At 41.0% G+C, this 26486-nt stretch overlaps 1 protein-coding gene across 9 annotated transcripts in view; it reads right to left on the reverse strand.

The window, feature by feature from the left end:
* Positions 1-885: 885 nt before the first annotated feature.
* METTL21C (methyltransferase 21C, AARS1 lysine) overlaps positions 886-26486 on the reverse strand; it is a 239337-nt gene continuing 213736 nt past the window's right edge. For all 9 annotated transcript variants that reach the window (XM_052650180.1, XM_052650183.1, XM_052650177.1 and 6 more), the window contains one exon: positions 886-897. The gene's annotated coding sequence lies outside the window, so the exon portion shown is untranslated. The remainder of the gene's footprint in view (positions 898-26486) is intronic.

The raw sequence follows: 26486 nt of genomic DNA on the forward strand, positions 1-26486 counted from the left end.
CCCCTGCCCTTGCTGCTCCCAAAAGACCCACAGCCCCTCCGTCCCACTGGCAAGCAGTGCTCACTCTGATCAGGCTCTCCTCCCTTCAAACCCATCCATGACCTCCTCCTTCCTGCAGCCACTGCTGAACTCTGGCCGTGACTGCTCCCCTGCCAGAGCTTGTTCATTTCAGCTCATCACCCATCTCTAGAAGAGCCCTGAAACAATGCTTGGTGGTTTCCCTTTCCAGTTAACCGTGATCTTTCAGGTACTGCCCCTTCCTTCTGACGGTCTAGTTGTCTGCCCCTCCTCAGCTGCTCAGACCTGTGGTTGTAACCAAGAAGACGTCATCCACCAAGAGGAGCTCGTTACCAAGCACTGCACTGTCAGACCTGTGCCCGTTTCCACCTCAGTCCCTTGCTCCTGGGCCCTTCCAGGGCTCATATCCATGGATCTCATCACGTGATCATGTGTCCATGTTCCTCGACCTCCAAGGCCTCACTTCCTACCTTCCCAGTTTAAATTTCAGTTATTATTTCCTCATCACACTCTTCTGTAAACCCTTTCCACCTCCCCTGCACATCCTGACCTGGTTTGGGAAGCACGCTCGCTCCTCAGAAACAGAACCCACAGTCACATCGAGGATTCTCAGTTTGAACACATGGCCACTAACCCCAAGTGGACCCTTAATGCTGGCAGACCATGAAACTGTGCAGATATGTTCCAGCCATTCTGTTACTCTTCCAGTGGAAAATTCTGCGCTGTTCCTTCCTCAGTTTCCAACACAGCCTCCCTTCATCTGCTCCTTCAGTCTGAGATCTGATTTTGCTTTATCAATGAGAAAATAGGAGCAATCTGAAGAGGACGCCCTCAACTCCCACAAGTTCATCTCCTCACCCCCCAGTACTGTTCACCTTCCTCTGCAAGTCTCTTCTACGTTTATGAACCAGGTTCCATGCCCAGAAGATCCAGTCCTCCACTCCTGCACTGGGTCCCCTCCATCTCACCTACTCTGGAATATTCTGGTACAACTCTCAAGTCTCTCTCATGCATCATCGATCAATTTTCCTTCTCCACTGGACCCTTAGCATTTAGCACATAACCATGCAATGAAACCTTAAACCCTTAAAAACTAAAAGATCCCATACTCTCTGATCCAGGACCAGTTTTTGATAACATGACTTCAGAGTTGTCTTTATTCTTTCTCTCTCCAGCTCCTGTCTCTCTTCCCAGTTTCTCTTGAGCCCTTTCTGATATGTTTCAATCTCACTGCAATTATGCATTTTGCTCATGACTTTGTTCCAGTGTGACCTTCTCAGAAAGGCCTCCCTGACCACCTTACTCAAAGCTGCAAGCCCAGCACCCTTGCTCAAGTCTCCCTACTCCTTTCTCTGCTTTATTGTTCTCTAGAGCTCCCATTGCTGTATGACATCCTATACATTTTACCCATTTCTTCACCTACCTTCTTGCCTGTAAGAATGACATTTGCATGAGATCAGGATTGTCTATTTTATTTTCCATTCTCCTGGCATCCAAAAGAGTAATATGCCAAATAAAAAAAAAGAAAGAAACGTGGTCAATGATTGAGTGGTTTGGGGAGAACCGTAGCATAGTGATTAAGAGAAAGGCTTTGGAATTGGACAGTCCTGCACCGGAATGGGCAGTAAGAAAATGCTTCTTGTGAAAAGAAAATTAATGTCCCTTGAGCAAATCCCCCAGAGCAGAGACAGGCAGGCAGCATCATAGAAGAGAAAGGGCACAGAAATAGCAACCAGCACAGCACCCAGCACCAGACATCTCTGTGCAAGCTCTGAATTACGAGAGAGATGAATTACTTCACCTCTTTGGTCTCATTTTTCTCAACTTCATACTCACATCACAGTCAATAGTTTCGACTAATCTGAGGGCTTGTTAGGTGGTTGACTGTAAGTGGGAAGGGTAGGGAAAAGAAGAGAAGCGTTTAAGTTTGAAGTGTTTTTGTGCTAAGACTCATGGTGCTTCCCTGAAACACAGGGGCCTGAAGGTAACATTCTATTTCATACATTTGAACACAAGGGTAAGAATGAACCAATCAATAGCTGACTTCCCACTTCCCCGGAGAAAATGCATATTGAAGTAAAACAGTCATTATTATAAGATGCCATTATATGTTAATATTTTGAAATATATCTTTAATATATAATTTTTAATTATCACAGATTTTATTGACTCTACATGTGTGTGAAACATTAAAGAGAATCCAAAAATGCAAAATAATGAGGATCCCTTCTGCCACATTTGTAAAGCTGAGGGAAGATTCCATTTTCCCAGAATTTAAGGCTGCAATCCATGATTTCTCCAGAGAGAGCTTTACCAAAATCTTTTTTAAAAAATTCAACTGCTTTGCATCCTGTCCTGAAATACATCATCCACAGAGGATGACTAACTCGCAGCAGACCTGTCTCCTCTAGAGGGCTGGTTGAAACGTTGCCATCCTTCCTGACAGTTATAAGTATTTCGGTCATTAATAATTTTTACATCTGTCTTCACATTTATAAGGAACCCCCTCCAAAGCCTTGCAAGTTGGACAGCTTTATTTTGCATATATATTTTTTAAGCATCAGTGAAGAGACATGACAAGTGCTATTTTTCAAGAAATCAGAAAGAAGACCAGAAGTCCCACTTTTAATGCTCTGACCTGTCTCATAATGCCTCTGGCTAACTAGTGACACAACTTGAAGCAGATCACAAAGTAAAGGTCTTATGAAGCTATTTCTATTTATGGTATTTCTAGAAACATTACCAGTTTTATGTGTCAAGCTATGTAAAACTTGGGAACAAGATTATCATACCACACTAAGTAAGTCGGGATATCCAACATGCCACCCACAGGCCAGATGAAGCTTTCAAAATTGAAAAGCCTCATATATATGTGTATATATATACATATATATGTGTATGATTCATTCCCAAAAGTAAAGCTTCCCTTCTACCTTAAGCCAACATAGCTCTCACATATGTGCATATGTGAAATGTTTATTGTTTGAAAACACATCCACGTCCATGATTTACAACTAGAAAATCAGTTTGCATTTGGGAGAATATGATTCATAGGTTTACAAGCAAGGTTGGGGGGGGGGGGCGTATCTTTTCCAAATAAAGGGAAACTGGGTCATAACACGGTCTAATACAAGGTCAACTTGTTAATATACTAATGACTAGCGATTTAATCATACTTTAAATCTTAAAAAATGAAGATTCTACACTCTCCTGATCCAGGGCCAAATTTTTCTGTGACAGATGACTCCAAAATGTTGGCTGGTTCAGGGTCCACTTGCGTGAAGACTAAACTAGAGTTAAAGCTCATGGCGCTGGTCTTACTTAAACTGAGTCTCTTGCCAGACACTGTCCTTGGGACTCAGCGAGGTGTCAGAAATATACATGTGACCTAAGACGAGGCCCCTCAGCCTTCAGTACACTGGGAACACAAAGGCTCTGCCAGAGATATTCAGCAGGATTCCTGTTTGTGATTTCCTGTGTTCTGAGGATGGGAGATGTAAACAGTTACCAACCAGTTACCAAAAATACTGGTCACAAAGGACGCACAGCGTCTGGGAGTGAATAAACAATGCTCCTTCCAAACCTGCTGCTGCCCATTTGGTGCCAACTTTTGGTTCTGACAAAAAAAAACCTCCCTTCAGAGGCACAAGTTGGCCATTTGTTTTGTTCATCTCCAGTGTGTGAAGGGCTCTTTCTATCAGAGAAATTCACCCAACAGCCACCACAGGATGTTTCTCATTTTTGATGACTGAAAGGTACATGCCGGGTCTGGAGGAGGAAGCCATTGATTTATTTTCACCACTTCTCTCTGGCTGACAGCGATTTAAGAGAGAAGGAACAAGCCAGATCACTCATCTGCCTGCTTGGCATGCCTGGTGGTCGTGGGAGCCCAGATCGAGGCCATCTGTTCAGGTCCCAGCCTCTCCAAACACGCACAGAAAGAGGATGTCTAAAGGGGTGAGCTCCCACCCTGCTCTGGAGGACTGCGAGGTAAACCAGAAGACCCAGTCGGAGCCGCCCATACAGTTATTTCTAAGTCGATTGGCCTAAATGAATGTTAAGTTGATTTGAACATCCCTGGCTCGGTCCTATCTTCCAGACACGTAGGCAGGTAGACCCAGTGAATCGATAGAAACGCGTGCTGCACACAACCTACAAAATGAAACCCGGCTCAGAGGGCATCCTCCTCAGTGTCTGCCTGACGGTGCGTTACTGCACCTTCAAACTCAGCTCTCAGATGCCCCTAGATGACTGCAGCCAGAAAGGCTGTCTGCAGCAAAGCATACAGATGATGGCCACTCTTCAGAAATAGCAGAGTCATGTAGCTCCACTCAGTGAAATAAAACCAAATGAGATGTCCTCTCTCACTTCAACCCAGCCCTGTTGCGCCAAGATTCATGATCTTTTATGAAGAATCGCCAATCAACACAGATGCGGTTGGGAGAAAAGAATGCATTAGTATAAGGTTTCCGTGATTAGAATTCTAACCACGTTTCACATGTTATAAACCATATTGGAAATAATTTAGCTTCCTGAGACATTTTGAATTTTGCTTTTTGTACTCTAAAAGGTGCTATGCATTTCAGTTCTCATTGAGGTAATCATGTGAAGGCTGCCCTGGATTTTCCAAATGAATCCACTATGCTAACAAGGAAAATTCTGGAATCTAGGGCCATTTTGGCAATTGTGTTGGTGACACCTCTGTGCCCAAGAAAGCACCTGTTTTCAGCTCATACTGACATCAAGGCTACCTGTCTGACTAGTAGCCACAATGTTAGACCTGCGTCCTTTTTCTCCTCTGCAGGCCCTTCCACCTCTAAACCTACTTTTCCATCAACACGTATCCACAACCCATTCCTTCAGGGGCCTTCCCGTATCTCAGTACAGGAAAATAACTCATGACCACATATCAGTATTTCAGTTCTCTCAATTTATATACCTGCACTTCCAGTTAGGCTGCCTGTTTTACACAGCCCACTCTAGGAAGTAACTGCAGAGAGGACCGAGAGCATCATCACAGACACACTATGGTACCACAATGGTAGCACCCAATTCTTACTTTGTTGGATGCTTCCTGCTGAAATTTGTGCTGGTTAGATTTTGGACCTTGCGGACTTTCTAAATTACTTTTAGTTAAGTCATCTCTATATCTATATAGCAATCTATTCCATGCATAATGTAAGTCCTCTCAGAAAGGCCAACCTTTTTTTATGATTTAGTAATTTTAGCAGCCATACACCAAACCCAGTTCCCACCAAGAAATGAGATAGAGCCAAAAATGTTAGGAGAAATAAGGAAGGTGTGCTATCAGAGGAGGATACCAGTGAGATGCACTTCAGTTTACCCTTCAGAATCCGAGGATGCTTAGGAGTTGGAAGTACGGGTAGAATGTAAGGGAGGAGTATATTGGACAAAGAAGCTTGAAAATATTAATAAGAGACTATTTTCAAAGCCTAGAAAGACTACTAATTTTCCAGGATCCCCATCTCCAATGCACGTATTATGAGATTAATCATCCCTCATTCCCATAGGAGTGTTGAGAAGTATTCTACAGAGAAATTGAGCCTGATAATATCAAGACTCAAGGACATCATGGAGAGTGGGGAGAGGGGAGACACCAAGACACCCATCTCTCCTTTCCACCCAGCTCTAGGGCGACAACAGCCAGGCTTATGCTTCCTTCAGAGGAGACTGGAGGATCTTGCTCTAGAGAAATGGCGGGGGGAAATGTATTTATACTGACTTCTAGGGATTCTCAGGCAAGAATGATCTGGCTGGTCACAGAAGAGTGAAGAGTGAACGAACCCAACTTTCTCACAAAGCTTCTCATTGGTGTTTCAGCATAAAGATGGGTAGAAAAGCAAGAATTACCAGATCTTTGAGAAAAGCCTCCAACTGTAAGATAGAGAATGAAACAGGGGGGAGAAAAATGAAAATTTCAAATAATTGACAAGGATAGCATCATAGATAAAAGACACTGCATCCATGAATTAAGAAAAAATGTAATACAAAGGATAATTAAAAATACCAAAAAAAGAGTTCTCTAAAATTAAAAGTATGAAAGTAAAAGAATTTTAAATCCAATAAAAGAATAGGAAGATGAAAGCAAGGAATTAAGTCCCAAAGGGGAACAAAATGTCAAAGAAAGGGAAATAAACAACAACAAAAGGACTAGTTTAGAAAATCCACATGGTCCAAAATCTAACTGATAAAAATCTCAGCAGGAAAGATCAGCCTATAGAGAAATTATAAAAAAAGAAAAGAGCATTTCTCAGAACTGACTGACGTGGGTGTCCAAATGGAAAAGTCCTTGAGAATGTCTAGCCCAATCAATAAAGGTCCACCCCATATAATTAGAAATTCTAGGGAACAAAGTGAGAGAGAAGGTCACATACTGAGAATTAGGAAAAAGTGGTTATCAGATTCCCATTATTAACACTAGAATCTAGAAAACAAGAGAATGATGCCTTCAAAATTCTAATGAAAAGTAATTTTCATCTAAAAGTCTAAACCTGGCAAAATGACCACTTCAGCATGAGGATAAAATAAAGACATTTTTAGACAAGTCTTTAATAAACATGCCATGTCACATGTTTCTCCTTTCTCAAGGAATCACCATAGTTAGGAGTGATATGAGATTTGAGAGAGAGAAGGCCCCACACATAAAGAGGTTAAAGAAATTTCCAAAATGATAGCATGAACTACATAGCTCATAGTAAACAAGAATAAAGAAGGAACACGTCATATGAAGTGCTGGGCATCTGTCATAAGTCGTTTTTCATTTTTACCTAGTTTGGTAGAAGGAACCGGAGGTGAGAGTGGAGGTTAACAACACACTGAATAAGGAAGATGTCTACTTGGGTTTGGATAAAAGGTTAATAGATTTTCAAAGGTACTTTGATAAATTCAGTTAACTTAAAAATAATAATAATAAAGTAATGCTTAATATCTTCATATTTTTGGCAGACTTACAAAAATATCAACCAAATTCAGTTCAGTTGCAATTCTGCCCAATGAGTGTGACCCTGAATTTCTTTTCAGTTGTATTGTTTTTACATTAAAATTGCCCCTTCCTCTGCCTTTTTTTTCCCCCCATTTTGCAAATCTCTTAGAGGGGAATCATGTAGTTTGGAATTGGAAGCAATTGTGTTTCACATCAAAAAGTACTTTTCTTTGAGAGAACTAAAAGAAAGAAGCATAATAATAACAAGAAGTTAAAACATTGATTCTCTTTCTAGTTAACATCTAGGATTGTTATCAATTCTTTCCCTCTCATCCTTAGTAAGTAAGTGTTAATAGCTCAGTCATGTCCGACTCTTTGCAACCCCATGGAATGTAGCCCACCAGGCTCCTCTGTCCATGGGATTCTCCAGGCAAGAATACTGGAATGGGTTGCCATTCCCTTCTCCAGGGGATTTTCCCAACCCAGGGATCAAACCCATGTCTCCTGAATTGCAGGCAGATTCTTTACCACTGAGCCACCAGAGAAGGCCCCTGGTGCAAAACACACACACACTCCAAAGAAGGGTGTAAATCAGTTCTAGATGGTCCACAAAATAGGTAAGACTTTTACCATGAATTCTTTGTTGTGCATCCCAAGATGTCCTTTTAGTTTACAATCAGAGATTCTCCGGTATCTCATCATTCCTTTTGTCTATCAATCATGCTCTCCTAATTCTGAAATAATAACTCACAACTATGTTGAAAAGAAATACGGTAAAGCATCCAACAAACCAACCTTGAAATCAATATATGGATCTAGAAGACAGTAATAAAGATGCAAGGAAAATTCTTACCATAATAGCTAAAGCTTCTGCAAGAGGAAAAGGTAATCAATTAAATTACCATGATGAATGTAGTTTTGTGGACATTTAGAGTCCTTAATAAATTAGCAACCAGATTTGCTCAAAAGAGCGGCTCCCTCATATTTCTGTAATCAGTTAGTCAGTTTAGAAGTGTGTATTAGTTACCTAATATGTGCTTGGCACTGAATTAGATATTGAGATTTTTTTTTTAAGTAAAATATGAGCTACTACTTTGCCTTATGTGATTGTTGTAAGAAAACTAAACAAGCAAATAAACATCAAGTAGAAACAGGAGTAAAGTTGAATAACCAATGAGACGCTTGACGGAGGAGGTGCAGCTGGAGCTGTGCTTAGTCACTCAGCCGTGTCAGACTCTGCGGCCCCACGGGCTGTAGCCCGCCAGGCTCCTCTGTCCATGGGGACTCTCCAGGCAAAAATACTGGAGTGAGTTGCCATGCCCTCCTCCAGGGGATCTTCCCAACCTGGAGGCAAAATTAAGAAAGAAAGGATGGAGGAGAAGAAAGCCTCTCCAAGCCGGGGGCTAAAGAAGACTTTTGTTTGGGAGAATTGTCCACCCAAACCATCATAATTAGAGAAACCACCTCTCAATTATGAGCAAGCACACAGTAAGCGAATATTAAAAACCACCTTGTCAGGGAGCGTTACAGCTTCCGTCTTATATGTGGGGATGGATGTGTGTGTGCACACTCAGTGACTCAGTCATGTCCCACTCTTTTGTAACCTCATGAACTGTAGCCCACCAGGCTCCTTTGTCCAGGGCATTTTCTGGACAAGAATACTGGAATGCATTGCTATTTCCTTCTGCAGGGGGATCTTCCCTACCCAGGGATAGAACCCACATCTCCTGCATCTCCTACATTGGCAGGCAGATTCTTTACCACTGAGCAAGCTGGAAAGCCTATGTGGGGATATTCATCCTCAAAGAGTTTGAGCCCACTTGCAGGAATTAAGGGGCTTCCCAGGTGGCTCAGTAGTAAAGAACACACCTGCCAATGCCTGAGACATAAGAGACTCAGGTTCGATCCCTGGGTCAGGAAGATCCCCTGGAGGAGGGCAGGGCAACCCACTGCAGTATTCTTGCCTGGAGAATCTCACGGACAGAGGAGCCTGGCAGGCTACTGTCCATGGAGTCACAGCTGAGCGACTTAGCACTCAGACACACAGGAATTAAGAAGTAACTGAGAGGGAAAGCAGCAGGTACCCACCATCCCTTTAAAGAGCTGAGTGTCAGACAAGAGGAAATGGTGTGGCAGAGTCGAGGCCTTCCAAATGTACAGACATTAGGAAAGCAAGAGAGATGATTAAGGGGTTGAGCCCCAAGGAAGTAAGATGGGAAATAATCCCCCCCAAAAGTGGACAGCTTTACAAAGAAGGCTCTTTTTTTCCATATGAGACTAGAGAAAAATAAGAGGATGGTTCTTTTATTTACACAGGAAGAAAAAGTATTGCATTGTGAGGAGACAAATTTATTAATATTTTAGAGCTCCTATGTCATTCAAAATGACACAAAGTGGATGTAAAATATCCATATCCATCTACCCATCCATCATCCATCCAATACACCCATTTACTTCTTCAGCGACCTCCTTAAAGTACAGACTGTGTGTTTAGCACAACTGTGGGCTTTAAAGGATACCAGACAACATGGAGTTCCTTCCTTTAAAGCGTTCCTGATGTTTAATTAAAGGCTGTTCTTTCCCCTCCCCCAACCCACCCACTGTCCCTGTTATCAGCTCAAAGCAAGAAGGCTGACAAAGCTGCTATTTGAAATATTTTTATGACTGAAAGGGCTACCTTCCTCCAAGGTTTCCAAGACAGGGCATTTTGTCAAGAACTTTTTATGTTCTCTTACTATGAATAAAAGGCGGAAAGCTGACACAAAGCTCTGGCATTACTTTTCCTTTTTAACTTGAAATTGCAAAATGATTAAAGCCACCTAGCCACAATAGTTGACCTATTAAGGAAGAACGCCAGTCAGGTGCCAGGCAGGAAAGGGTGTGGAGATGTATTTATAAAGGACTCCCCAGACTGCATGCATTTTCCTGTGGGGCTGTTCTCCCTTCCTCACCTCTCTTATTAGCTTGCCTGTAGCTTCACGAGGCCACCCGAACTGACCCTGCTCAACATGGAGTCTCGCAAGCCATAGGGAAGTGACAAGTACAGTGGTTAGGAGGAGTAACTATAATTTGAGATCTTCAGTCGCCACAGTTGGCTAGTTCAAGTAGAAAATCAGCTTTTTTCTTTTGACTGCGCCATGCAGCATATGGTATCTTAGTTCCATGACCAGGGATTGAACCTGTGCCCCCTATATTTGAAGGGCAAAGTCTTAACCACTAGACCACCAAGGAAGTTCTACATTTTGGAAATCAGCATTTTGGATACTTCCTCAGTAGCTCAGTGGTAAAGAATCCACCTGCCATGCAGGAGACGCGGGTTCCATCCCTGGGTCAGGAAGATCCCCTGGAGGAGGGCATGGCAATCCACTCCAGTATTCTTGCCTGGAGAACCCGATGGACAGAGAAGCCTGGCGGGCTACAGTCCATGGGGTCACAGAGTCAACACGACTGAAGTGACTTAGCATGCACCCACGCAGGTTATCACCTAAAAGTACATAGCCACTTTGATAAGGCCAGTACTGACAAAGCAGCTTTGTGCTCCACATGTTGAGGACTAATTATTCGCGTTGCAGTCTTCTACAAGGGGACAGTGAAAAAAATCACTGGAAAGCAAGCTACAGAGTGACTCCCAGCTCCACCCCCGCTACCTCCTGTATTCTCTATCCGACACTGCCACTGAAATGATGTTCAGGTCCATACGCAGGGGAGGCATTTTGGAAATACTTTGCCTAGGGCTTATTGCTTCTCTGAATTTGCCATGAAATCCTAGATAATCACTTCAGATTCTAGACTTTCAGTCTTCTCCACTTTAAAAATAAAAGAAGACCAACGAAATCAACCCAATGCTCTGTTACTCTACACAGTGATGTTGTCTTCTTCAGAATTTACTTTTAAGCCTGCAGACAACAGCAGCGACTAATTCTAGAACTGTGTATAATACCCGACATGATCATCTCTGACTTTATAGAATAAAAATAACTCAGACATAACAGCAATCCAGCAGCCAGGATTACTGACAGCTCAAGGAACAAAATAACATAGAAATCACTCTAAATGTTTAGGAATCTAGCTAAAAATGGTGATGCTTTTCCCATGTTTGCTCTCCAGAATATCCTAAACCCATCCAGGAACACCAGTGGAGGGCAAAATGGATCAATGGGCAGATTTTGGAAGATACATTTCTTGGGGGGAAAAAAAGGTCAAAATTGAGCATTTTGCTGACTCTTCTGGTTTTCGTAGCTTAAAGCATTTCTTCTTGCAGGAGTCTAAGTATTTGAGTATATAATTCAAAATTATAAGCCAAAGCGACTGATCTCCAATGTTTTAAGCTACAACATGAAAACAAAATCAGTAAGTATAATAATAAGAGCTCAGGAAAACACCCCAAGCTGGAGACCATTTATTTTGAACCTGTTGGCAAAGCTCCCACGAAGGATATTGTTTTCAAGAGAGAGCAAGCACGCTCAGATATGGGTGAATCCATTCATAAATATAGTCAACCAAGTGCCACGCAGAGATAATAAAAACTTAGAGTCTAAGACAGAAGGGTAATTGCATACACAGAATGTTAAGAGTGGTGAAAGGAGAGGGGTATGGAGGTAACTTATGGGTGCGGAAGTGTGCACATGCCTGCTAAGTCGCTTCAGTCGTGTCCAACTCTGTGTGACCCACAGACTGTGGCCCCACTCCCGCCAGGCTCCTCTGTCCATGGGATTCTCCAGGCAAGAATACTGGAGTGCGTTGCCATGCCCTCCTCCAGGGGATCCTCCCAACCCTGGATCAAACCCGCTTCTCTTCATGTCTCCTCTGTTGGCAGGCTAGTTACCACTAGCACCGCCTGGGAAGCCCAGGGTGCAGAGATAGGGGTGATCAATTCCCCTGGGGGAATGGACAGAGAGTGTCCATTCCAGGCTGACAGAGACGGTAGCATAATAAAAAACAAAAAAGTAGTCAATGTCTAAGGCATTCTGCACACTGGGAGTTGCTTCTTAGAGTTCAGGCACGGATTTCAAGGGCAGTTATTTTCGAGACCCACTTACGGAGGACCTAGTTGGCCAACCTAATGTGTAAAAATTCTCCCACTAAAGGGTTTGCAACAGACGAATAGCATAATCAGATGTGCCTTTAGAAAGATAACTGCGTGAAGAATGGATTGGTGGGGTGTGATATTAGACAGAGTCACATGCCCAGAGTGTTGGCTTTCAAACTAAATTTAAGTGACCCCTTTCTGCAAATTCTATGGGTCAAACCTTCTACTAAACATAGCTCTCATCTTCCCATATTGCCTCTTTAAGAAGCAGGGCAGAATCTAAACACGTTTTTAATATCCTGTTAGATTTCCACAGCTGGAAAAAGAAAAGCTACTTAAGGCTGACATTAAGGTACATTCCTTGAGCGGCTGAACACTCTAACCCGATCTTTCTCTGACTGTACTCTTGAATGTAACATCATTAAGTTTGCAGGGAAGAAATTCTAATAACCATATTCTCTGCCTTGTGTGTTTCATACTCTGTCACAGAATGAATATGGAGTGCTTTTTAAGCTGATTATATAATTTACAGTGGGATCTGTTTCATTCTTAGTTATCAGGAAAATTATTAAGTTAGCAGCTGCAATCCACTTGTTCTACTTCTACCAGAAAAAGGGGAATAAGATTCACATACAAAATGATCCTCCATGAATAAATTATTCTGTGGTTATAATATTTTAAAATTCCCTCATACCTATTAAAAACTAAATTAATCAAATCACTTGGATATCAGGATGTTTTAAAAAGATAGATATTGTCAAAATGCTGCAATTTTTGGTAAAGATTTCTCCAACCACTTAGGGAACCTGAATGAAAATAGAACAGCTTCCTTAAAGAATGTTACTAAATCCATTAACTATTGATACATAACATGCTGCTTCTGGATAAAAAGTACTCATGGTTTGTCCACTTGGGCAAAACACTAATTTGATGTGTAAAAATACAAATAGTGGCTATTAATAGAGTAATCATTTGAAAACTGAATTTCCAGAAATCAAACTAAATTTCTTTCTAAATAGAATATAGACTAAGGGCATTTAACAAATTGATTTGGATTTATTCTCATATCCTATTTGGTACAGAAAATCTGTCAGTTTAGCCCGCTTGAACAATGTTTGAGCACTCACTGTATGTCAGGTTCTGAGTGTGCAAAGAATCTGTAGTACAGAAAAGGCTTGTGCAGTCACGATCAGTCGTGTCCGACTCTTTGCAAACCCATGGACTGTAGCCCGCCAGGCTCCTCTGTCCATGGGATTTCCAGGCAAGAGTATTGCAGTGGGTTGCCATTTCCTACTCCAGGGGATCTTCCTGACCCAGGGATTGAACCCCCATCTCCTACATCTCCTGCACTGGCAGGCAGATTCTTTCGCACAGAGCCACTTCAGGAGCGCCCCCTGCCATGAAGCACACCTAAAACGAGCACACTGGAAGATCCAGAGAGATGGGACTATCCATTCACGATGGCTTACCAGCGTCAGCTAGTAAGCAGAACCAGGCCCAGGGAAGCAGGTGGTGCTAGAGAAAACAGTCTACCTTGACCCCAAACTGGAGTAAGAGTGAAGGTAGCAGAATGTGCCATCCCAGAACATGCTGCCTTCTGCAAACGCAGAGAGACGTGTTCTCTGAACTCCCCTTATCTGATTCAGCTTCAAGACAGATTTTTCAAAAGGAGCTTGGAACTCCCCCCAGAGTTACACCAACCAGAGAGGACTGGCCCTTCCCACCAAAGACTTGAGGTCAACACTACACTCAACCAAACTGTCACCCATTTGCTCCTCTAGATTCTTCCTAGGACCCATTCGTCTTTCCTAAAAATCATTTAATCTCTCCTCAAAGGCCTACATCCCTTCTCCCCTTTGCCTATAAAGATGGTTTTTAAGTCTGGATTCTGATCCACTTCTGGGAGTTATTCATTCTCCCTGGGTATTTCATGCGTAACACACAAATACAATTGCTTGTTGTTCTCTTGTTGGTCTCTTTTATCACACGGGTCTCAGCTAAGCACACAGAAGGGAAGAGGGACATTCTATAATCTCTCTTACAGAATCATGTGATGCTATTTCCCATGGTCAGTGAGTTTGATATCAACATGCAGCAAAGGGAAGGCATTTGTCAAAATATAAACAATGATGGGCTTCCGAGGGCCAATCTATACCTATTAAAACATACAAAGCATTCTAACGATTAAGAAAGGACAGGATGCGGTGGTATCTCTGAGAATGCATACGACCCTAAGTAATCTTTCCTGGGTAATAAAATGCAATCTGATAGGGATATCTCATGAGGCTGTGTGAGTGGGCAGGGAATTCACAGATGAGCATTGATGTGGGTAGGTGTAAAATTATACATTTATGCAAAATAATTCAAATGTCCCTTGTAGAAAGATGAGTTCCAAGAAATCACTTACAGCTTAGAAAAGGATCTAAAAGTCAGATATTTCCTTAAAATGTGTTACTACAGTAGAAACAGCGTATCAAATCCTGAGTGACTGCAGATTTTTGATAACTGTGGTGTGTATTTGTAACACATTCTTACAGCACAGATGTCCCAAAAGATGGGCAACCTTGGGGATGGTACAGGAGGTAGCATAAGGGAAACTGAGTCTTGTTCAGATTTGAAGTGAAGAGAAAAACATGGCCAGTGAGAGAAGTAAAGAGGAGAGATTTTCCCTTCATCCTTCAGGGCAGAATGTGAATCAAGGAAGACAGAATTAAGAACCGTGGGAAGTAAACAATGCAAAGACTAGAAAGAGCAAATGGTGAACAACAGAATCTGCAGGTAGCAAGCCTGAGCATGAAGGAAATCATAAAGGTAATCAAGAAAGAGCTAACGCCAGACAATGGCACAGTAGTGTATTACAGGAAATTGGTTCTCAAAATGTGGTCTCTGTGATACAATACTGTCATCTGGGAACTCGTTAGAAATGTAAAATCTCTCTCGGGCCCTTGGATCTATCGAATTAGCAACTCCAGGGGCCCAACAATATGAGATTTAATAAATTCTCTAGGTGATTCTCATGCACACTCAAATCTGGGAACCACTACTCTGAAAGCTAATAGCTATGAAGGTACTATAGTTACCAGGTAGTTACCTGGGAAGCTGGGTTTACAGGTGGCTTCTTTGGTCAAAGGGCATTTGACATCGCTTTAGTGAAAAGGTACTCCTTCCTCAACAAACTCCTCCTACTGATGCCTTGAACACAGGTTGCTATCCTAACTCAAAGCTTCCCACAGGGTTTATCTAGACTGGTGGTCCTCAACTTGGGCCATGTTGCTTCTCAGAGAATATATGGCAATGCGAGGGGCAATTTTGGTTGTCAAAACTGGGGAAATGGAATGGTACTACCATCATCTATTGGGCAAAGGCCAGGGGTGCTGCTCAACCCATTACAACACACAAAACAGCTCCCCTTGGCAAATAATTGTCCTTAGAGCTGCTGTTGAGAAACTCTGATGCTGATCAGTTGCCCTGGGAACTAAATTCACAACAAACATCATCTATTGGCCCTTCCATTCCTTCAACCCAAATTAGTTCCACTAGAACAGACATTGGAAAAGACCCTGTTGCTGGGAAAGAGTGAAGGCAGGAGGAGAAGGGGACGAGAGAGGATGAGATGGCTGGATGGCATCACCAATGCAATGAATATGAGTTTGAGTAAGCTCTGGGAGTTGGTGATGGACAGGGAAGCCTGGCGTGCTGCAGTCCATGGGATTGCATAGAGTCGGACATGACTGAGTGACTGAACTGAACTGACAACTTGTGAAATCATGGTTCCACTGATAGTTAATTTTCCCTTTATACACAAGCCTTTCCATGATCTGCCTTCCATTCCCTCATCTTAATCATATATGACTTTTCTCAGGTAACACATCCCTCTCAGCTACACCCTCCATGTCAATGTTCAATCGACCATTTAAAAATCCTCAAAGAGAATTGAAGTTGTGTTTCCAGCACTTCGTCTTTCCTGACTTGAACATGTTGTATAAATACAGAAAGATAGTTTCCATCATGATGCCACTTGGTGGGGAGCCGTACAAATCTGTGAATTTTCATTCCACAAAGATAATACAAAATGTCTATCTACAGAAACAGTTTTCATTTTTTCTTCTTTTTATCAACAGAAATTTCAAAGCCAAGAAGCTGAGAGTTGATGTTTTTTCTAGGAATAAAGTTAAAAACCCTGCACATGTTTGGTTCCTTGTTTGTTGTTGTTCAGTTCCTAAGTCATGTCTGACTCTTTGCAACCCCATGGACAGTAGCCCTCCAGTCTCCTCTGTCTATGGGATTTCCCAGGCAGGAATACTGGAGTGGGTTGCCATATAATGTGTTATGAACCCATGGGTTTAGGTTAAATTAGGATAAATTCTGAGTACTCCATCAGAAATCTCAGTGCAGTAAACCTATAAAATATTTTAAAAACAGTGCTTCCACTAATCATCAGGTCCATAGAAGTGATGAACTGTTTTCTCCTTCAGAGTGACTACTAAGCGATTCTGGGGAGATATGTGTGTTCTGAACTCTGACACGCTGTTTTCCAGCACAAATCTGAAAAGGGAACAGAATGAGTATGGACTATGTGTGACCTGTTACAAACTCATGCTTGTAAAAATATTCATCAGCAATGAGTTAATATGTATGTACCAAAGCCCTGTGTGATAGCATGTGGAAGGAAAATTAACTTGCCAGTAGTTATTTCCATCTGGGCACAGAGACTGCCCCCAAATGCCACTTGAAGCATCTACAAAAAATGCACTTCTCCAAAGGGCTTCAAGAAAGAAGCTACGGGCATGACAGAAATTATCCTTTGACCTCATTTGGAGCAAAACAGATTCTTCTCTCCACATTTCCAGCCTCGGGAAGAAATTCTGACATCTCTCGTTTTGAGTAAGTTCTATTTCCTGTATCATGTAGTTCCACATCTGCCTTGGCGAACTGCAGAACTTACTGGGAAAGAAAGGCCTCTCTTGTATGTAGCGAAAGTCATGCTGGCCTTTCTACAGGACACAAGCAGACAGTCAGCCAATTGACAAGAATTTATGGACAACAATCCAGGTATTCAGGTATAAAGCAATGACATGGGAATCCACAGGAAGTCGGGTGGGAATGAGGAAGTTTGCACGGAAGTCAGAGGGGTGGAGATCCACCAGATTTCATAAGCAAGGTTTCTGTATATGAATGGTCAGTGGCCACTGCCTCCCTCTCATCACCTTAAACTCAGGGTCAGTCCAGCTTAATTTGTCTCAGGGAGCAGCAAGTTCCCCTCGTATTAGAGGGGAAGTAACTGCAGCAGCAATGCTTCCCTGGTGGCTCAGCTGGCAAAGAATCCACCTGCAATGCAGGAGACCCCGGTTCAGATTCCTGGGTCAGGAAGTTCCCCTGGATGATGGATGGGCTATCCACTCCAGTATTCTTGGGTTTTCTTGGCCGCTCAGATGGTAAAGAATTTGCCTGCAATGCGGGAGACCCGGGTTTGATCCCTGGGTTGGGAAGATGCCCTGGGGGAGGGCATGGCAACCCACTCTAGTATTCCTGCCTGGAGAATCCCATGGACAGAGGAGTCTGGCAGGCCACATTCCATGGGGTCGCAAAGAGTTGGACATGACTGAGCAACTCAGCACACATGTACACCTGCAGCAGGGTCACCTTGTTCTTGTTCAAATACACTTATGTTCCCTGTGTTTCCCATCCTTCCGCCTCTCACTCTCTGCCATGTGACTCCCACTTCTTTCTCATTCTTCTCTTCAACACCCCTCTTCCAACTCTTGCCCAAGGAACACCATTCTTCTCTCACTTCTCAACCTCTCATTATAATTCTTCACTATGCCAGTCCAAAACACCCCATGATATTAGTAAAATTCTGGAAAAGTACAGCTGTAAGTACAAGTGGCAGTTTCTCAGTCATGCCCAACTCTTTGCAAACCCATGGACTGCAGCCTGCCAGGCTCCTCTATCCACAGAATTCTCCAGACAAGAATACCAGAGTGGGTAGCCATTCTCTTCTCTAGGGTATCTTTCCAACCCAGGGATCAAACCCAGGTCTCCTGCATTGCAGGCAGATTCTTCACTGTCTGAGCCATGAGGGAAGCCCTTAAGTAAAATAAAATTATATGCAATTTAAAACTCTTAAAGAGCTGCTGGAAGTCCCAAAAATTCCCCTTCAGAATCTTAAAGCAAAAATGTCCCAACTCTTTCCTCATTTTTCTCTAATTAGATTTGCTTCTCCCCACCAAAGTCATTCAAATTATATTCTTAATACAATTCTGCAATGTCTACTTTGCTTAAAAATCATATTTTTAAATAAAGTATCACAGGAAACCTTCAGAGTATTTCAGCTTATTTAAAAAAAGATTTTGATGAGTCTATTAGTTACGTGTAACAAATTATTAGAAAGTCCATTGGCCAAAAACAACAAACATTATCTGACGGTTTCTGTGAGTCAGGAGTCCAGCAGCCGCTCAGCTAGGAGGTCCCGGCTCAGGGCCTCTCAGTTTCACTCAGGTTATCCACAAGGAGGACTTCTGTCTTCTCGAGACTTGATGGGAACTGGGAGGTCCACTTCCAAGATGGCGCACTCAGAGGCTATCAGCAGGAAGCCTCCATTCCTCACCATGTGGAGGAATGACCCACCATGTGGGCCTTTGCAGAGGCTGCCTGGGTGTTTAAAGGCAACTGGGTTCCCTCAGAGCAAGTAATCTGGGAAAAAGAGAAATCAGGCTACCTTTTCTAACCTGGGCTCTGAAGTAACACTCAGTCACTTCCATTTCTTTTCCCTGTGCCTTAGGAGTAAGTCATTAAAACCAGATCACATTGAAGGGAGAGGGGTTAGGTTCCAACATTTGCAAGGAAGTTTCAAAGAATTTCTGGACACATTTCAAAGCACTTGAATGGGCAAGGCTTGAAACAAAGGCCCACTCAGAGTGTTATTTCCATGAGGAAAACTCATGCTGTAATCTACATGCAAGCATATGTTTAAAACAGAGATTTTTCTAAGGGGGACGCACCCCATGATGTGTGAATATGGCTAAGGATGTTGCCAAATACTAAAATGTGTTAATGAGACAAATTTGTTGAAAGCTACAAGTTCATAGCTTTTGCCAATATAAAATACTCAAGCAATCAGATTATCTACATCTATATACAGCTGACCCTTGAATAACACAGGTATGAACTGCACAGGTCCACAACAGTGGGTATTTTTTTCAACAGTAAATTCAATGGCACTGTGGTTGGTTGAATGTGTGGATGAAGAGCCCAGAATATGGTGGAAGCTGGGGTACAGAGGGCTGACTATAAATTGTACTCTGATTTTCAATTGCAGGGAGAGTTGGCACCCCAATCCCTGTGCTATTCAAGGGTCAAATTGGATACACATACATCTCCAACACTTTAGTCCAATAATTTAACTTGACAATTAAAATAACTATGGAACACCAATAGGGTTCTATAGAAAATAACAGATGACTCACAGATGAGAATATGGGGACAATTTTAACTACTAAGGAAATAAGTTGTTTTAAAGCTCATAAAAATGATCTACATTTACTCATACATTAGGATAAGTCCATTGTTAACTATCAGTGATCACATAATCTAGGTCATCTTTTAAGATAGTTATGAAAAAGAACATGGTGTTTTTAGGAGATAAACGTTTCCCTCTCAAAATATTCTCTCTTATACTTGATTGCTCTAATTCCCATCTCGTTCGCACTGCCTTTTTCTCTCTCTCCTGTCCTGGAAGAAAGGTGTCCTAGACCAGAAGAGTTTAGATTTACTTTTGCCCTCCTCCACATGAAAGGATGGTCCAAATCCTAAAGTGTACTGTCGGAAATAATTGTAGTTCCATGTCTAGTTCACAAGGAATAAAAAACGGCAATATCTAAAAATAAAAGCAGAATTTCCCAGAGGTCCTGTGACTAAGATTCAGTGCTTTCATTGCCACAGATGCAGGTTCAAACCCTGGTTGGGGAACTAAGATCCCAAAAGCTGTGCCATGAAACCAAAAAACAAATAAAAACAAAACCAGTATACCTAGTAGGAAGGCATATTTAACTCATGGGAAAAAATATCAGACATAGCCCACGAAAGCATGAGCAATAATACATTTACATTGCTAATAAACTACTGCTTTTTCTGTGTCTTTCCATGTATTCTTTCTAAAGATCTTTGCTGGCTCCTTCCCTATCCAGGTGTTCAGTAAGATTAGTTAAGGAAAATGTGTGGCTTTTGCTACACATTTATATATATAAATGTGTTACTTATATATAAATGTGTTACTTAAGATTCCTTTTCTTCTCTTCTAAAGTGTTTTCCCTGGTGGACTTGTCAACTTCTATGGCCTCAAAAACCAGCTAAATATCAGGATCACTCCCAGTAGTGAACCTCCAACCTAGGAATCAATCAACCACAGAACCTGCCCTACTTCAGTATTTACTATTGAAAAAAATCCAACTGTTAGTGACCTGCACAGTTCAAACCCATGTTGTTCTAGGGTCAACTGTATACACCACTGGCTGAAGCTGAGAATTTTGATACAGTGGGAATATCTGCTTAAAGCAAATTTAAAGAGCCCCTCTTGTGTGAGACAGAAAGTGTGAATGTGTGAAATCCTAGGACCTGAATTAACACAATTTCCACATCCTCCCAAATTTAGACAAACCTCATGTGATATAGAAGGAATAGAATTTTAAGTAGTTCTACTCTCTAATGTCACAAAATTATTTATTGACAGTATATTCTCTATTGTAATTTACACCTTCAGCATCTGAAATTCTTTTGCAGTACATTTCAAATAAAATGGATGTGAATATATTTATAACTCTTCGTTATAATTAATTTTTATAAAAATTACAGAAAATTCTCATACTAATTCAACAAAATACAATAATAAATTGTCCTAAGACTAATTTAGTCATAAGATTTTCATTCCATTTCATTCCACTTTGCAGAGAGAACAGGGAACAGCTGAGTTAGCTCAGTGTTCCCATCCCTCACGGACATCAACTTTATTGTCAGTTAGAAATCACTTGCTCAGGATAACTATTTTTGGAACTTTTCACAAAACAGTCTTACTTCCTGAAGTAAGATCATAATAGATTCTTAAGTAGAGAATGGGAGAAGAAAGTAATAATATTTCAACAGAGGAAGAAGACTCTGAAGGAGTCCTCCTGGGAAGCCACTGAAACACCTCCTCCATCTCAGGTGAAGGTAAAACCAGACTCAGAAATACACCTCTTCCTTAATACAGCTCTGCTCCTTACTACAAGTGGAGCCTTTTTAGACCCAACCCTGTAGCTTTCAGTGAAATGGAGTTCCTTCCAGGACAAGAATAACAGAAGCAGTTGGATAGAAACCTAGAACTTTAGGTTTGAAACCCTCATATTTGCCTGACCTTTAAAAATACAATATTCAGAAAGCTAATACCTATGTCTTGCCTGACAAAAGGACACTGAGCCTTAATGAGTCAGTCAAACACGGAGAGTTCCTTAAGCTTCCACAGGGCTGTGTGTCACATAAAATCTGTCATTATTATTGAGAAAACTTGTAAATCTGCTAGATGGATAAATATCCAAGAGGCAAGAAACACACTATACTCAATAAAGGCAGGCAAGATCAGGTCACTTCACCCTCATGACCCATGTCCCCCTGTCAACTGATTCACTGAATCACACAACTGGGACAGAACTCAATTTCCATTAGTTACACAAATAATTTTACTAATGCTATTCATTTTATTTGTGCTAAATAGATCCATATAATGGGACATTCAGCAAATATTTTTTAAGATAATCCAATTCTCAAAATGCTGACTTGGATTTCTGAAATTGAAAGTATTAAGTGAAAAAAGAAAAAGTCAGAACAATATGTATGTAAACTATAATTTTATTCTATAAAATGCAAATATGTATATGTTCATTATAAACTATACATAAAAAGAGAAGTAGATTCATTTCTATGGGTACTTATTAAATATCTGGAAAGTTTCATTTCAAACTGTTAAAAGGTACTACCTCTGAAATGGTAAGAAAAAAAGAAAAGAAAAGAAAAGAAAGACGAAAAAAAGCAAGAATCAACATTCATTTTGACATCATAAAACCTGAGCTGTTTCATTTTAACAAGCTTGGATATTTTTCAATGTAGACTACTTTCATTATAATGTTTTCTTAAAAAGAAGTGTCCCTAAAATAGAAAACTAATAAGGAACTACATGGCATGGAAAACTCTACTCAATACTCTGTAATGACCTGTATGGAAAAGAATCTTAAAAGGAGTGGATATATGTGCATAACTGAGTCACTTTGCTGTACACCTGAAATGAACACAATTTTGTAAATCGACTATACCTCACTAGAAAGATTTTTAAATGCGTCCCGGCCCTCCATCGGGGTCGATTCCTCACACACCATGAAGGCCTCCAGCCCACAGCACACCATGTGCGTCGTGTCTGTGGACATGTCGTTCACAGCGTACTTGGAAGACCTCCTCCACAAAGGGTGGGAGAGGCACCTGCACACACACTCCCTGCCCTTTCTGAAGTGGGGGGTGTGGAGGTTGCCGAGAGGGCCATCGCCTGCATGAGGGAGCTGCCAACATGATACAGAGAAGGCCACTGATAGCAGAGTCAAGGTCCAGAAAGAAAAGAGTACACTGTTGAATTCTGGAATGTTTATCCTCCCTTTAAAGAAGGCAACTCAAGGTAGCAGTTAAAACAGCCTGCTCTACACACTGCGTAAAACTGAATCCTGAACCCATCTGTCATTAGCTGGGGAACTCAGAAAACTGCTTTTCTGTGCCTTATTCCACAATCTGTAAATTAGGGGTATTAATAGGGATATTATGATGTTTAAGTGACTAAGTGCAGAAAAAGTGCTTAGAACAGTGCCTCAGATGAACGTAATACGTATTCAATGGATGTCACTTGGAGATAGTGTTCTTGTTGTGTCTACACTAATAAGTGGTCAGAAGGAGGGGTGATGGTGGGAGAGGGAGGTGGCAGAGAAGGTATTAAAAATGGGGCTTACTCGTTGTACCCACCTTATAAATGTCTCCAACCAGTCAAGTTCAGACAGAATCGGGCATAAGCCCTCAAGATTTGACTTACTATTCTCTAGAGCTAGATGTACATATCTTCAGGCATAAATAAATAGTTCAGTGATTACAAGCCAAAGTATTGTATAAGCAGGGACATTAGAATGGAAAGATTTTCACCAACTGCAATGCTATTATTTCCATTTTGATAGAAGACCTCACATCAGGAAAATCCTATTTCTAATGGGCAAAACTTGAACTTTATACAATGACTTGTTTGCCTTTGAAAAATGATCATTTAATTTTTAAAACATTTGGTTCCTTCTAAATAGTGATTTTCTAAAAAAACAGTTGAAATATGAATCAATAACAAAAATACATCCAACTGATACATGTTCAGTAATACATCAATTATATGAAACAAAGAATTCCTCCATCATGATTGTCTATGGTCTTCACTGAGATTTGTTTTAAATTCATTTTTGATACTCAGTAGACACTGACATCACCAAAATTAGAAGGATTTTCTAATATCAAGTGGGTATCCTAGTGAATGTATGGGATTTCCTTACAGACAGGCTTTTAACCATATACTGTTTTGTTAGGAGGCCTGATTGTCTGATGCTATCAGAAGCTCCAGGGGTGCAGTCAAGAGCATATGAGTTGTCAGAGCCCAGTGCAGCTTATGCCTTGAGCATTTACATGGTAACATCGTATCTGTGTGTGTGCATGCTTGCTCATGTGTGTTCTTTACTTGAAAGCATGAGAGGTATGTTTGGTTCATGTCTGTTTTTACCTCCATGACACAAATCCATTCTCTTCATTGCCACAAAAATACATTTCTTAACATAAATTAGAGCTCCACAATGAAGGCATGGAAAAGAAGGACTCAGGTGACAAAATTTCCTTTTTCAAATGTTGTAAATGCTTATCTGAGATACAATTCTACAATGAATACCAGTTAAACCCTGGAAAAATTTTCATTCATCAATTCAGATAAAATTTATAACCACCTAATGAATGCCAGGCATAATACAAAAACATGCTTTCACATACAGCTGAAGAGCAAAAAAAAAAAACACTATTATTGCACTTTAATATTCCTCTCCATATTCTCATCACTTTTAAGATATAAAGTTCTTTCCACATTTTGATGATTTAATCCAAATAGCATGGACTCCTGCATTCTATACAGCTTGCTAGTTTTCTCTTTTCCCCTAATACTAACTAAATGGCAGCTCTTCTATCACTCAAATTCCCTAAAGAAAAATGGATACAAGGAATTTTGAAGTTAGTGCATCTGAAAATGTACAATGGTTTAAGTAAAGGTACAAGCTGCTGTTCCAAATAAAGTTTCATTTTAGCCCTTCATATCTCAGCAAAATTCTCCTTGTACAATAAACTTTTGAATTAGATAAAGTTAAAAAAAACTCACATCCTTTATGTGTTAACTTTGTGAAATTCTAAATAGAATTCCATTGGGAAACTACTATAGTGGTTTAGAGAAGAAATTAACCAAAATTTAACTTTATGTTAAAAAACAAGCAATCCTCAGGGAGAAAGATTTACTTTTCCACATTTACAACTTTTTCTGGTACCTAAAATACAATGAAAGAAAATGTTATAGTATATAGAATATACATAGAGTGAGTAGACTGGATTTTCAATAAAAATGTTATTTCAACACAAAGTATGAGGATGATTTTAAAACAAAGCTGAAAAGCTATAAAGATTAGAAACTGCTATAAAACATTTGAAGAATGAATTGATTATCCATTTTCACCTTCAGCCATTCTAACTTTGCTTTTATTTGGCAATAATTAATACCACAAAAAGCAGTATCTTAACATACACCCAACGTGCCCTGGGTATAGAAACCTGCTTTGAAGGGGGATCCAGATTATGTCTTTTGTCAGTTTGTGGTGATTTTTAAAACCGTGGCACATCATATTCTTGATTTCAAATTCATGAACCACATGTGGATACAATTACAAGAAGACTTTATTAGGAAATCCTCCAGTTTTAAAAACTAACCTATTAAAATAATTAAACTACTTGCCCCAAAATGTACACAACTTGCACTTCTCTGGGGCAAATAAGCCCAAGCATTTTAGCCTAGATGGAAATATCTTGATTGAAAATGTTGAATGTCATGAATGAGATGGAACAGGTTAAAACGGAACAATGGAGCTTTTCTTCATCCTTTAAAATTAGGTACATTATTTTAAGATAAAATGGTATTCCACACAGTGCTGGTTATTTAATCAACTTAAAACCTCAAGAGGTAATGCAAGATGAAAATAAAAGTTCTCACTTCAAGTTTATGTAAATCATAGGTAGTATCTCCATGGTAAGTTGAGAAAAATTGCAGATAAGAGGGCAATCATCTTTGGAAGTCAATGTCAAGGAGGAAAATGACCACTCCCCCTAGCTAATCATTCACACCTGTCTCAAGTTGCCTTCGTCGAAACACTATTCTTCATGTTCTCCTGTCTTAGCCAAGCCAGTTCCCACTGTACATTCAACCTAAATGTTGCAAAATACCCACACACACAACTACATCAGCAGCAGATACACTCATTCTGAGGGTGCACAGAGCCTATCTATTGAATATGTGATGCAGAATACAGGCCATGAACGCCAGGACGTAGGGTCTCCGCACCGAGGGCAGAACCTACAAAGCAGAGAAGAGAGCAGACTGCTGCCTCGTTTGAAGGTAATTCTACAATATCTCCTAGTCAGATGATATCACTTTCTGATTCATAGAATTTATAATGGAGACAAGGAGGGGGTGGGTTAAGACCTCTGCATCAAAATTCCGGAACAAATAATATCTCAATGTCTTGATAATAAATTTAAGGAGTGAACTGTAAAATAGTGCAGTGTTAACTGATACGCTCTTTTCAGAGAACCTCATTTCAAGACAGTCAAGTCAGAGCAGTCTCACAGTAAAACGTAAACATCCTCATCAACAGCGCTTCAAATGCCCAGCTGTCGTCCTGTAGTTATCTATGGCCCGAGAGAAGCATTAGCTCAACCAGGACAGAATTTTTTTAATTTCTTAAGTAACAGTCCAATCCAGGGCTGACACAGCAGTATCATGGCATCAGGAACCAAGGCTCCACAGGCTTGTCTCTTGAATTTACATCCTCCGCTCCACTCTCAAGGCCACCATCTTAGCTCAGGACGCCATCTTCTCTTCCTTAGACTACCGTCATGGCCTTCTAGTGTCATTGCCTCTGGGCAGCTTCCTCATTACTCCCATAAACCAATGGGATCTGAGTGTTCTCAAGAAGATTCTCAATTTACTACCGTGGGAGTCAAGGCCCTTCAAACCATGGCCTGGGCTTACCATTCCGTCTGCACTTCCAGCCAAGCCTTCACACTCTGTTGCCATTTTTCAAACACTGCACAAACTCTTGTTCCTTCCTGGGTTTTGCTGGACTGGAACTCCTCTTCTCACCTCTACTC

The sequence above is a fragment of the Budorcas taxicolor genome, chromosome 12, assembly GCF_023091745.1.
Source record: "Budorcas taxicolor isolate Tak-1 chromosome 12, Takin1.1, whole genome shotgun sequence".
In the NCBI taxonomy this organism is placed as follows: Eukaryota; Metazoa; Chordata; class Mammalia; order Artiodactyla; family Bovidae; genus Budorcas; species Budorcas taxicolor.